We start from the raw sequence: 11,124 nt of genomic DNA on the forward strand, positions 1-11,124 counted from the left end.
TTCCCCCTTTTTTACTTTTTCTTTTCCTCTCATAACTTCTTTTTTAAATTTTTTAAATGTTGGAGCTCTGATGCGATTGGGCTGGAAAAATTCAGGAAAGTTTGCAAAAAAGGGCTAAAAAGCTGTCACCCAGCCCAAACCTAGGACTAGCTCCTGAGCTGGTATGAATCAAAGAGAACCATAGAGTTGGAAGATTATAATATATAATCTATATATTATAAATGCCCTCTCACTTTTCTTAATGGTGTGGGACAATCACCTGAAATCTCTGTGCTTGACCTATGACATCCATATAGATCCGGCTACTTCTGGCAGAGAGATGCACATATTTGGATTGAAGGTAAATGAATAAAGTCCCACCAAATTGTACTGAAATATTGCCTTCCCCTGTTTCAGTCTTAGATTGGCCACTATCTTTCCTGAGGTTGCAGCAGACCAAAGGCTATCATACCGAAATAGTGTAATAATAATAATAAATAAATAATTTATTATTGATACCCCAGCCATCTGGCTGGGTTTCCCCAGCCACTCTGGGCGGCTTCCAGCAAAATATTAAAATACAATAATTCATCAAATATTAAAAGCTTCCCTAAACAGAAATCTGTGTAGACAGATTTTCCGATTCCTTCCCATGCTGAACTGAGGTGCCCATCTAGCTGCAATTAGTGAAAATGTTTACAGTTCTTTAGACAGAATATCCTTGTTTGATCCTGGAAATATTGTCAAAATAAAAAGTTCTGGAGTGCAATTGATTGATTGATTCAGTATTTTTTTTGGTTTTTTGTTTTTTTAAAAGCTCTCCTGACTCAGGTGGCTTTTAGTCATTCCCCAGGCAGACAGACAGAGGAACATGACGCATTTGGAAGTCGTGAAAGGCTATCCCTGCTGCTGGATTTCCCCATCTCCCAGCCGGATGAACCCTTTCTACCCTGCATGCTGAAGGGGAGACACAACCTCACTGCCTCGCTAGGGTAGGAAGACCAGAGTCCTGAGCAATCTTAAACTGGCAAGCTGGCATAAAACAGGACTGCATTGCAGTCAATTCCTACCTTAGAGGTCTTAAAACAGGGGCCCACCTGCCAGGGACTCTGGAGAAGTGGGTTTCTTGCAAGCAGGTTGGGTTAGATGACCTGTTGATGTCTCATCCAACTCTTAAGTGCATATATGACTGCAGTCTTTGCATCGCTGGTGGCAGTAAGAGGCTGTGCCCTGGGAAGAGCATTGTTTGCAAAACGGGAACGTTGGCGGTGTCCTTTTCCGATTTGTCAACAGCCTAAATGTCAGGTTATAAAGCATTCTGCATGATATAATTGCCCTATAAATGATCGTCAATGATAGGATACGCTTAGGATTCACATTTGATATTTTCCTAGCTTTTAACCACGCTGTGCTTTGCCCTGGGCTGCTGTGAACAGGGCGTGAGATAAATCAAAACAGAAGTAATATAAGACTTGAAAGCTCGCTTGAGTTATGGCACTAAAACTCCCTTAGGGAGAAGGCACACGAGGGGGTTTGGAAAAGAAGGATTCCTTAATGAGGTTTCTGCTGGATGGTGGAATGAGATGGGGAGGGACAGCCGCTCTGGTTTGTGAAAGGAAAAGTAAATGAGAAAGATGACATATTGCCTTTTCTTTCTTCTCCCATTTGAGAGGCTGCCTGTGTGACATCTTAACAGTGGCCTCTCAACATAAATCTACATAGATATATGCCTTTGCAAGGAACATAGTCTGTCTTCCAATGGTGGGCTGACATGGGAGCTCCGGAGGGTGGCAACATGAGAAAGGGCCTTTTCTGTGATGGCTCCCCATCTTCAACCAAGTCCTTAGCTGATTGACATCTGATGCCCTTTTGAATGTGTTGTGGTAGAGGGGATTATTGGGTTGTCTTAGTTCTTAATTTTATTAAGTATTTTGCATGTTTTATATTGTAATTTTATGTTGTGAACCATCCTGAAATCTATGGGTATAGGGCATAATAATAATAATAATAATAATAATAATAATAATGAAAAACAGCAGGGTTGTCCTCCAGATGCTACTGCCTTTCAAATTCCATCACCCCTGCCTTTTGGTCAAGCTGGCCAGCTGTACTCCAAAATCTGGAAGTTAGTGTGGAATTAGGGAGTGCATAAGATACGGGTGGCGCTGTGGGTTAAACCACAGAGCCTAGGACTTCCCGATCAGAAGGTCGGTGGTTCGAATCCCCACGACGGAGTGAGCTCCCGTTGCTCGGTCCCTGCTCCTGCCAACCTAGCAGTTCGAAAGCATTTCAAAGTGCAAGTAGATAAATAGGTATCACTCCAGCGGGAAGGTAAACGGCATTTCCGTGCGCTGCTCTGGTTCGCCAGAAGCGGCTTAGTCATGCTGGCCACATGACCCGGAAGCTGTACGCCGGCTCCCTCGGCCAATAAAGCAAGATGAGCGCCGCAACCCCAGAGTTGGCCATGACTGGACCTAATGGTCAGGGGTCCCTTTACCTTTACCTAATGCCCCAGGCTACAGCTACCCCAACCTGTATGCTAGTACGATGTATGGTATTTTAAAGCATGGGTAGGCAAACCAAGGCCTGGGGGCTGGATCCAGCCCAATCACCTTCTCAATCCGGCCCGCGGACGGTCTGGGAAGCAGCGTGTTTTTACATGAGTAGAATGTGTGCTTTTATTTAAAATGCATCTCTGGGTTATTTGTGGGGCATAGGAATTAATTCAATTCCCCCCCCAAAATATAGTCTGGCCCCCCACAAGGTCTGAGGGACAGCAGACTGGCCCCTTGCTGAAAAAGTTTGCTGACTCCTGTTTTAAAGGGATGTGTGGTATTTTAAAAGGATTTCCTCGGACTGGCAAAGGGTTATTTTTTAATGCGATAAATAGGCATAATTCCGAGGCAATGGCACAAGATAATGGGCTCTAGCATTTATGCTTGCTCTGTTTCCTAAAACGATTTCCTTGCACTTCATCGGTGCTTATCAGTAACATTTGTAGCAATAACTGTGCCACTTTAGGGATGTTCTTTTTATTTATTTATTGCCGGTGGCGTTGATGATATTTTCATAGCTGAGGCTGAAAATAAAGGGTGGCGATATGCTACCCAAGAACAAGTTGATGAACAAGTTTGCACTGGGCATTTCCAGTATAAGTATCACTTAGCATTTTGATATAGTATATGTCAATTGGGTTCAAGTGCATCTTGGGTGCTATGTGGACCAAGCAGTTATTTAATACCATATACGTACCAATGGGAGTCCTTTCAGAAGCTAGTGTCCAGATAGCACTTAATACCAGCCAAACATAATGCCATAGCAGTGGGAATCTCTCACTCAAATGGGCATTCAACATGATCACAGAAATAACATAGCAATGCTGGGTATTTCAGGTCAAGCTCTGCCAAAAGAATAATGGAAAATATTTATGTATGCTGCAACAGCTGCAACAGTTTTGCTAGCCCAAGGCTGGAAGCCAGGAGAAGTACCAACCAAAGAACGATGGCAAGAAAAATCGACGAATTATGCATAATTAGCAAAGTTAACTGACAAATTACATGGAAAGGACAATGGTGACTTTAAAAAAGAATGGGAACCTTTCACAACTTACCTACAGAAACAACAAAAAGAGATGGACTCATTGGCAGGTTTTGAATAAACATTCACAACTTCATTTAAGCAGAATATGATGACAGACAGCGTAACAACATGTATAGTTATTTAACATGCGGAAGATAACAAGTAATGCAATAAACCAGAAAGGGAAGATGAGGGAAGTCTATGGGAGGGTGGGGATTGTAAAATATAAAATTTGGATAACTGCATTTGCAATTTGTTATAACAAAGAAACCCAGTAAAAATGTATTTAAAAAAGAAAGAAAGAAAGAAAAGAAATAATGTAGCAAAAAATATCCCCTGCCAGCCTTTAATGTTGATTTATTATTTAATTCTATTTGCATGGCTACTGGAGGAATGTGTTATCTGGGCAGCTTTAAAAAAAAAAAAAGTAATAGAAAAAACTGCAAAGTTATAATACTGTACGATTAATAGAAAGCAGCCTAATTGTTTTCCCTGGCAGGGGGGGGGGGGAACAATTAACAGCATATCTGTGCAAAATGGGGAGCCAACGTCTTCCTGCTGGTTACTTACTAAGACAAAAGGCCTGAGTTATCCACAATACACAAGAGATTGTTTGTTCTTCCTGCTTAGTTCCTGGTTCAGCCTCTCCTACATCAGGGGCCAGCGAACCTTTTAAGCAGGGGCTGGTCCGCTGTCCTTCAGACCTTGTGGGGGGCTGGACTATATTTGGGGCGGGGAATGAACAAACTTCACCTGCCTGCAAAGAGGCCTGAAGATGCTTCGCTTTACCTGTCCCACCTGTCGTCCCAATAGTCGCAGTTGGGCTTCTCCAGCCAGCCAGGCGCTGTGGCGGGGTAGGGGGCTGTGTTGCCGGCGAAGACGGAAGCAGCAGCCCCGGTGGAGGAGCCACGGACGGAGGTAGGGGAACATTGTCGGAGCTTTTACCCACCACCTGCTGCTGCTTCCTGAGAGGCACCGTGGAGAAGAAGACAGAGCCGCCCGCCAACCCGCAAGTGGCCACAATGACCCGCCTGAACGCCATGGGAGGAATGAAGGAGGGAGGGTGGGAGGGAAACAGGCGGCGGCGAAGAAACCGCACGAGGAAGCGGCGCAGAAAAGGGGCGCAGAGAAGAAAGGGGGTGGACTGTATGATAGGAATTTTGAGGTCTTAGATATATGGTAATGTTCATAAGCGTACCAACCAAGCACATACGTAGATCAGCACAGGAAGGCCAACCTGGAACCATTTTGATTCCTAAACTGAGCAAATGTTTTCTCTGCAAGGTCTTTATAAGGCCTTGCGCGCCATTTTTCTGGGTTCCTCTTCCTCTCCTGCAGGTGAGGGGAGCACCCTGTTGCAACAGTTTAATAAAGATCAGGCTTACTAGCTGCTTTGCTTCTCAATATTCTCTGGTTGGCCTCTGTTATCTTATCCTACCAATAGGGAACCTATGTAAGGACTCTATATGGGCTCTTGGATGCCCCATAAGGGAAAAGGGCAATTTTTGTTTACAACGTATGTCGTACATTAAACAAAGCCCACCCCACCCCATCCCCTGGCCCTGCTTAAACATGACTATATTTCATTGCATGCAAGACTAGGAGACCTCTCATTCTGAACAGGGGAAAGGTTCAAAGAGCTTCTCTCTATGTTTTGCAGCTCCTGATATACCGTAAAACAAACTCAAATGGAAAAGCCCAGATTGTAAAAGCACAAATTATTTACGTGTTCCTGGGTGAAGTAAAAGGTCTTTGTCTGGCGCTGAAAACCATAAAGGGGTTGCAAGGGAAACAACTCCATAACTGGTGTGCCAACACCAATAAGGCCCTTTCTCAAGCCGACAGCAGCACTCAGAGCAGGCCCTCTGATTAGGATCTGGAGAAGCAGGCAGTTTATATGTAGGTGGAGGTGAAATTCCAGGTCACCTGCTTCCAGCTCATTAAGGGCTTTCAAGGTTAAAACCATCACCTTAAACTAGGCCCAGAAATAAACAGGGAATCAGTGCAACTGACAAAGCACGGTAGCAATTTTATCGCTTTTTCTTTTTCCATTTGGTAGGCTCTGCAAACTAACGTTTTCCTTAGGGGTCTTATCTCATTCATGCTGGTGGCAGCTTGATTAGAAACAGAACGAAAGTAGGAACTGGCAGCGGGCTGCACGTTTGAGAGCTAGTTCTCAGAGATTTGGCACCCCATCCGCCTGAGATCAGGGGCGTGGATAACCAAGATTCACCCCAAGCCCAGGCTACGTGGCTTCCATTCTTGGCATATCTCAATAAGGACTTTGTTCCTATCTGCCTGCCTGCCACTCGTGCCTCCTCTTCAAAACACTCTCTCTTTAGAATTGATTTGTACAGCACAGAAACAATCCGCCTGAAGTGCCATCCTGGATATTTGACAATTGCATGACAGCTGTAATTATTCAGTGTTAATGTCACAATATTTCAGTATTGGAGTTCCTGGGTTTTTGTTATATCGCTCATAATGAGCTGATCAAACATGATAGGTGAGATCTAACATGTTCATCCCTCAGCAGGGCAGATGCTATTGGCATAGCAGATTCTCCTCCACAAATGCAGTCTGGAGGGTTGAGAAGTCCATACCCTCCAATATTATTCCTCCAATGAAAATAAAGGTAAAGGGACCCCTGACCTTTAGGTCCAGTCGCGGACATCTCTGGGGTTGCGGCGCTCATCTTGCTTTATTGGCCGAGGGAGCCGGCATACAGCTTCCGGGTCATGTGGCCAGCATGACTAAGCCGCTTCTAGTGAACCAGAGCAGTGCACGAAAACGCCGTTTACCTTCCCGCCCGAGCGGTACCTATTTATCTACTTGCACTTTGACGTGCTTTTGAACTGCTAGGTGGGCAGGAGCAGGGACCGAGCAACGGGAGCTCACCCCGTCGTGGGGATTCGAACCGCCGACCTTCTGATCGGCAAGCCCTAGGCTTTGTGGTTTAACCCACAGCGCCACCCGCGTCCATACCCTCCAATATTATTCCTCCAATGAAGATAGAGGCGTCTTATTCCTCCTTCTCCTCTTCCTCCTCCTTTCCCCATCCATCTTACTGGGCTGCTCCAGCCACTCTGGGCAGCTTCCAACATATATAAAAACAAAATACCACATTAACCTTTAAAATAACTTCCCTTCTAAAAGTTGTATAGTTACTTACCATCTTGGTTCTGGAGTCACATAACTCCATACCCTCCGACATTTCTCTTATGAATATAGGGACATCCTAAGGAAAAGCAGGACATTCTGGGATTAAATAAGAAACCAGGACAACTTCTATAAATCCAGGACTGTCCCTGGAAAATAGGGACACTTGGAGGGTTTGGGAGTCCTCTGAAACAGATTTGGAGTGGGGGCTGCTGAAGAAGAAGGGAGAGGAAAGGATGTCCCATTGTAGGAGTGGAAGTCCACTCTTAATATATTGGATGTCACCTCTCTGGTTGGATCTAGACAGTAAAATTTTTCACATGTTCCATTCAGTGGGTGTACCATCCATATCCATGTGTACACAACAGCTGAGCTGTACACTTGTACAGTCATTCCCATGTCAAGTTCAGTGAGTGTAACGTCTGTACCCCTGTGCACGACCGTTAAGCTCTGTATATCAACAAGGGTGGACTCTTTCACACAAACCCTTTTACGTGGGTTGGGATACTTTGCACCTGTGCTCAGTGCAGCATGTGAACAAGCCTTTGGTCCATATTTAGCGTAAGACCATTGAAACCATTGGGACTTGCTCATTCAAATCCTTTTGATTTCAACGAGTCTATTCGAATAATAATAATAATAAAATTTTTTATTTATATCCCGCCCTCCCCATCCGAAGCCGGGCTCAGGGCGGCTAACAACAATCAAATAATCAAACAATCAAATAATCCAACATTCTAAAAACATTTCATTATAAAAATTAATTAAAATCAAATTAATGGCAACCGTTAAGCAAAATTCTGTGCAGGTTGCCAGAGGAGGGAGTCAGGCTGGGCCCTGACCAAAGGCCTGGTGGAACAACTCTGTCTTGCAGGCCCTGCGGAAAGCTGTCAGGTCCCGCAGGGCCCTAGTCTCTTGTGACAGAGCGTTCCATCAGATTGGAGCCGCAACTGAGAAAGCCCTGGCTCTAGTTGAGGCCAGCCAATAATAGACTCAATAAAAGTATTTTAAGGTGTATTCATGGACATTATGTCATATTACTGTACTTTTACAAGTTAGGCCCATATTTTCACCCCCATGATGCTGATTTTTTCGGGGCGAGGGGGGCAGGATGCTGAGAGCACAGTGGCCACATCATTATGAGATGAGGTGTGAATCGGGACCTTTCTGGCTCACGTTCTGCACTTTGCGGTAGATCTGGAAAGAGATGGTGGAATTCTGAGACTGTAGAAGGGACTGTGCCATTTCAGTCTATAAGGGGGGGTTATTGTGATTTTAAGAAAAACAAAAACCTGGCATTTCAGGGGGAGATTTTCTAGTTGAGCCGGCTTCCTATATACAAGGAAACAAGCAAAAACAAGCAAACCACGGGGGAGCATTCAACACCTCACCACACACCTGAAGTCTGAAGTGGTTACAGTCACCTCTTATCACCAGAGCATCCTCACATCCACCAACATGTCACAGGGTAAAACAGGGTCGCATTTTGTACCTAAGTGCCATTATTCTTACACCGAGGGCTGCTGCTCAAGCTCCTCCCACCCCAGTTGCAAATCTTCTCTGCCTGTTGTAGGGTGCGTTCTTAGGTGCCAACTCCCTGAGGCGCTGGGTGCCCGAGCACCCACAACATTCCCCATGAATTGGCACCCACAAATTTCAGTACCACCCATGGCCCCGGGCAACCACAGTCGCTGGGCCAAGTTGGAACTCCTGGATGCAGTGGCGTAGTGTGGGGGGTGCAGGTGGGGCCGGCCGCACCGGGCGCAACATCTGGGGGTTAGGGTTAGGGGGCGCAAATCCATGGGTTAGGGGGCGCAAATCCACGGGTTAGGGGGCACAGATTACTTGCCTTGCCCCGGGTGCTGACAACCCACGCTACGCCACTGCCTGGATGCATTCATTTAATCTGCAATAGTCTGTAGTGATGCAGCTTCTGAAGAAAGAGTGTTAGTCAGCATGTTGCAAGCGCGTTAGCAGCTCTCTCTCTCTGTGTGTGTGTCTGTCTGTCTCTGTAGGGCCAGCCCACACATGAGACCAAGTGAGGCAACGGCCTCAGGCAGCAGGATCCCCAGGGGCAGCACATCCCGATGTTGTTTTTCCTCCCCCCTCCTTGTTCCTTCACTCATCCCTTCTTCCCTTGTGGGGAGGGATAAGCCATTTGGAGGGGGGGGGGTTGCCTCAGGTGCCAAAATGTACTGGTGTGTGTGGGAAGGCACTCATGAGTGCATGTAGGTGAGCCACATTGGTGTAAAAGTGAGAAGGGGAACTGTCTGGGCTTGGGGGGGGGGGCTGCAATATTTCCTGGGGCTCCAGCCCATCCTTGCGGGCCTGACAGGCAGGGACTGCGTCTTCATAAAAGCAGCAAGTGGAGATTTCCTTAGATGACTTCCTTGGCGCACGTACGCCTACCTGTGCTTGAGAATCCATCTGTATCTGGTAAGTTATGCAGCCGCAGAGCCATATAACGCTCAGGATATAATAAGAGAAGTCGCGAGGAAGTGGCAGAAGACGTCCCCAGATCCTCCCGAGATGGAGCAGCTCTGCTAGTAAATTGGTTTAGTTTTCCTAGGGCATCCTGTGAGCTCCACAGCCTGCCTGTCACCATCCAGGGTCATTACTGTGGCAGCAGAAAGCGGTACATTACAGCCCGCACCAGAAATAAAGCCAAGGTTAACTTGCCTGTGATCTGAATGCAAAAGATGCAGGGGCTGAGAGGAAGCTGCGCCAGGCATTCGCTTGCAGGAACAAAGCTCGTTCCTTTTGTCCAAATAGAACACGCCGTGTCCATAGCACAAGAGGCGATGCAAAGTTAGGGGTCCGTTAATAACTTATTCATTTATTAGACAACATATTCTTCGCCCTTCCAGCTTCAGAAATGCTCGATGCTGCAACCGATGGATAGAACGATTGAACAGCAATCCCTCAACCTAACCTACACGATCGGGTTGTTGTGGGGATAAACCAGGGAGAGGGAGGACCATATATAGCACCTTGGGCTTTTTGGAGGAAAAGTAGAATACCAAGCCTTAGAAGAAACAGTTGGGGGAGTTGGGCATGTGATGGACTGAGAGGAGATATAGATTCAGGTAGGTAGCCGTGTTGGTCTGATGTAGTCAAAATAAAAAAATTTAAAAATTAAAAAATTGTCCAGTAGCACCTTATAGACCAACTAAGTTTATTCTGGTATAAGCTTTCGTGTGCATGCATACCTGAAGAATTCAGAAGGTATCTGAAGAAGTGTGCATGCACATGAAAGCTTATACCCAGAACAAACTTAGTTGGTCTATAAGGTGCTACTGGACAATTTTTTATATTTTTATTTTGAGAGGAGATTAGAATCATAGAATCATAGAACTGTAGAGTTGGAAGGGACCCTGAGGATCATCTAGTCCAACCCCCTGCAATGCAGGAATATGCAGCTGGTCCATACAGGGATCGAACCTGCAACCTTGGTGTTATCAGCACCATGGTCTAACCAACTGAGCTATCCAGGCTCATCTGTGATAAGCATCTTCAGATATTTCGAGGGCTGTCACATGGAAGATGGAGGAAAATGGTTTCTCCTGCTCCAGAGGCTAAGACCCGATCCAAGGGATTCAAGTTGCAAGAAATGAGATTCCGACTCAATATAAGGAAGAATATAATGGCTCACAATGGAACGGTCTCTCTCTGGAGGTGGTGGACTCTCCTTCCTTGGAGGTTCTTAAGCAGAGGTTGGATGGCCATCTGTCATGGATGCTTTAGTCGAGATTCCTCATTGCAGGAATGGTTGGAATTGATTATTCCAACTCTAAGATGCTATGATTGCTGTAATGGTTCTAGGGATTGCTCATGCGTAAGTTGCCGTTACTCCTGGCTAGGTTGCCTGGTTGAACCCTTTCTGTCTGGACAGCCTCAAGTTCCGTGGCTGCCTCAGTCGCTGGCAGAGTCCGTCAGTGGGCGTTTCTTAAACCTCTTCCAGCATAAAAGCTGTTTGATGCCCAGTCTCCTCCCCCTTTGCCTGCGCGGAAGTCTTCTGCGCAAAGTGGGTGTGGGCAGCGGAGTACTAGTGCCCTCTCTGCTGGTCTCCTGCGAAGAGTCCTGGAGCCACCTCTCCGATTCCCCCATCTGCCCCCCTTCTCCACTGGTGTTACGCTGATTTCCTTCCCCAGCGGATGGGCTACCTCTCTCCCTACTGGGACCCTCTCCACCATCGTCCTGGAGCCTCCTCTCCGCCTCCCGCTCCGATGGCAGTTCCCTGACAATTGCATAAGTATCATAATAAATAAAAAGGATGCACCAACAGCAGAATATATATAAATGCAAAGATGCATATCAACAAACAAGCACGCAAGTAAATCAAAGGTTTGTTAGAAAAGAACAGTCTTCCGTAGGTGATGCTGGAACAGGGGGTGCAGGGGTGACAAG

Source organism: Podarcis tiliguerta, assembly GCF_965153285.1.
Source record: "Podarcis tiliguerta genome assembly, chromosome: 1".
Classification (NCBI taxonomy): domain Eukaryota; kingdom Metazoa; phylum Chordata; class Lepidosauria; order Squamata; family Lacertidae; genus Podarcis; species Podarcis tiliguerta.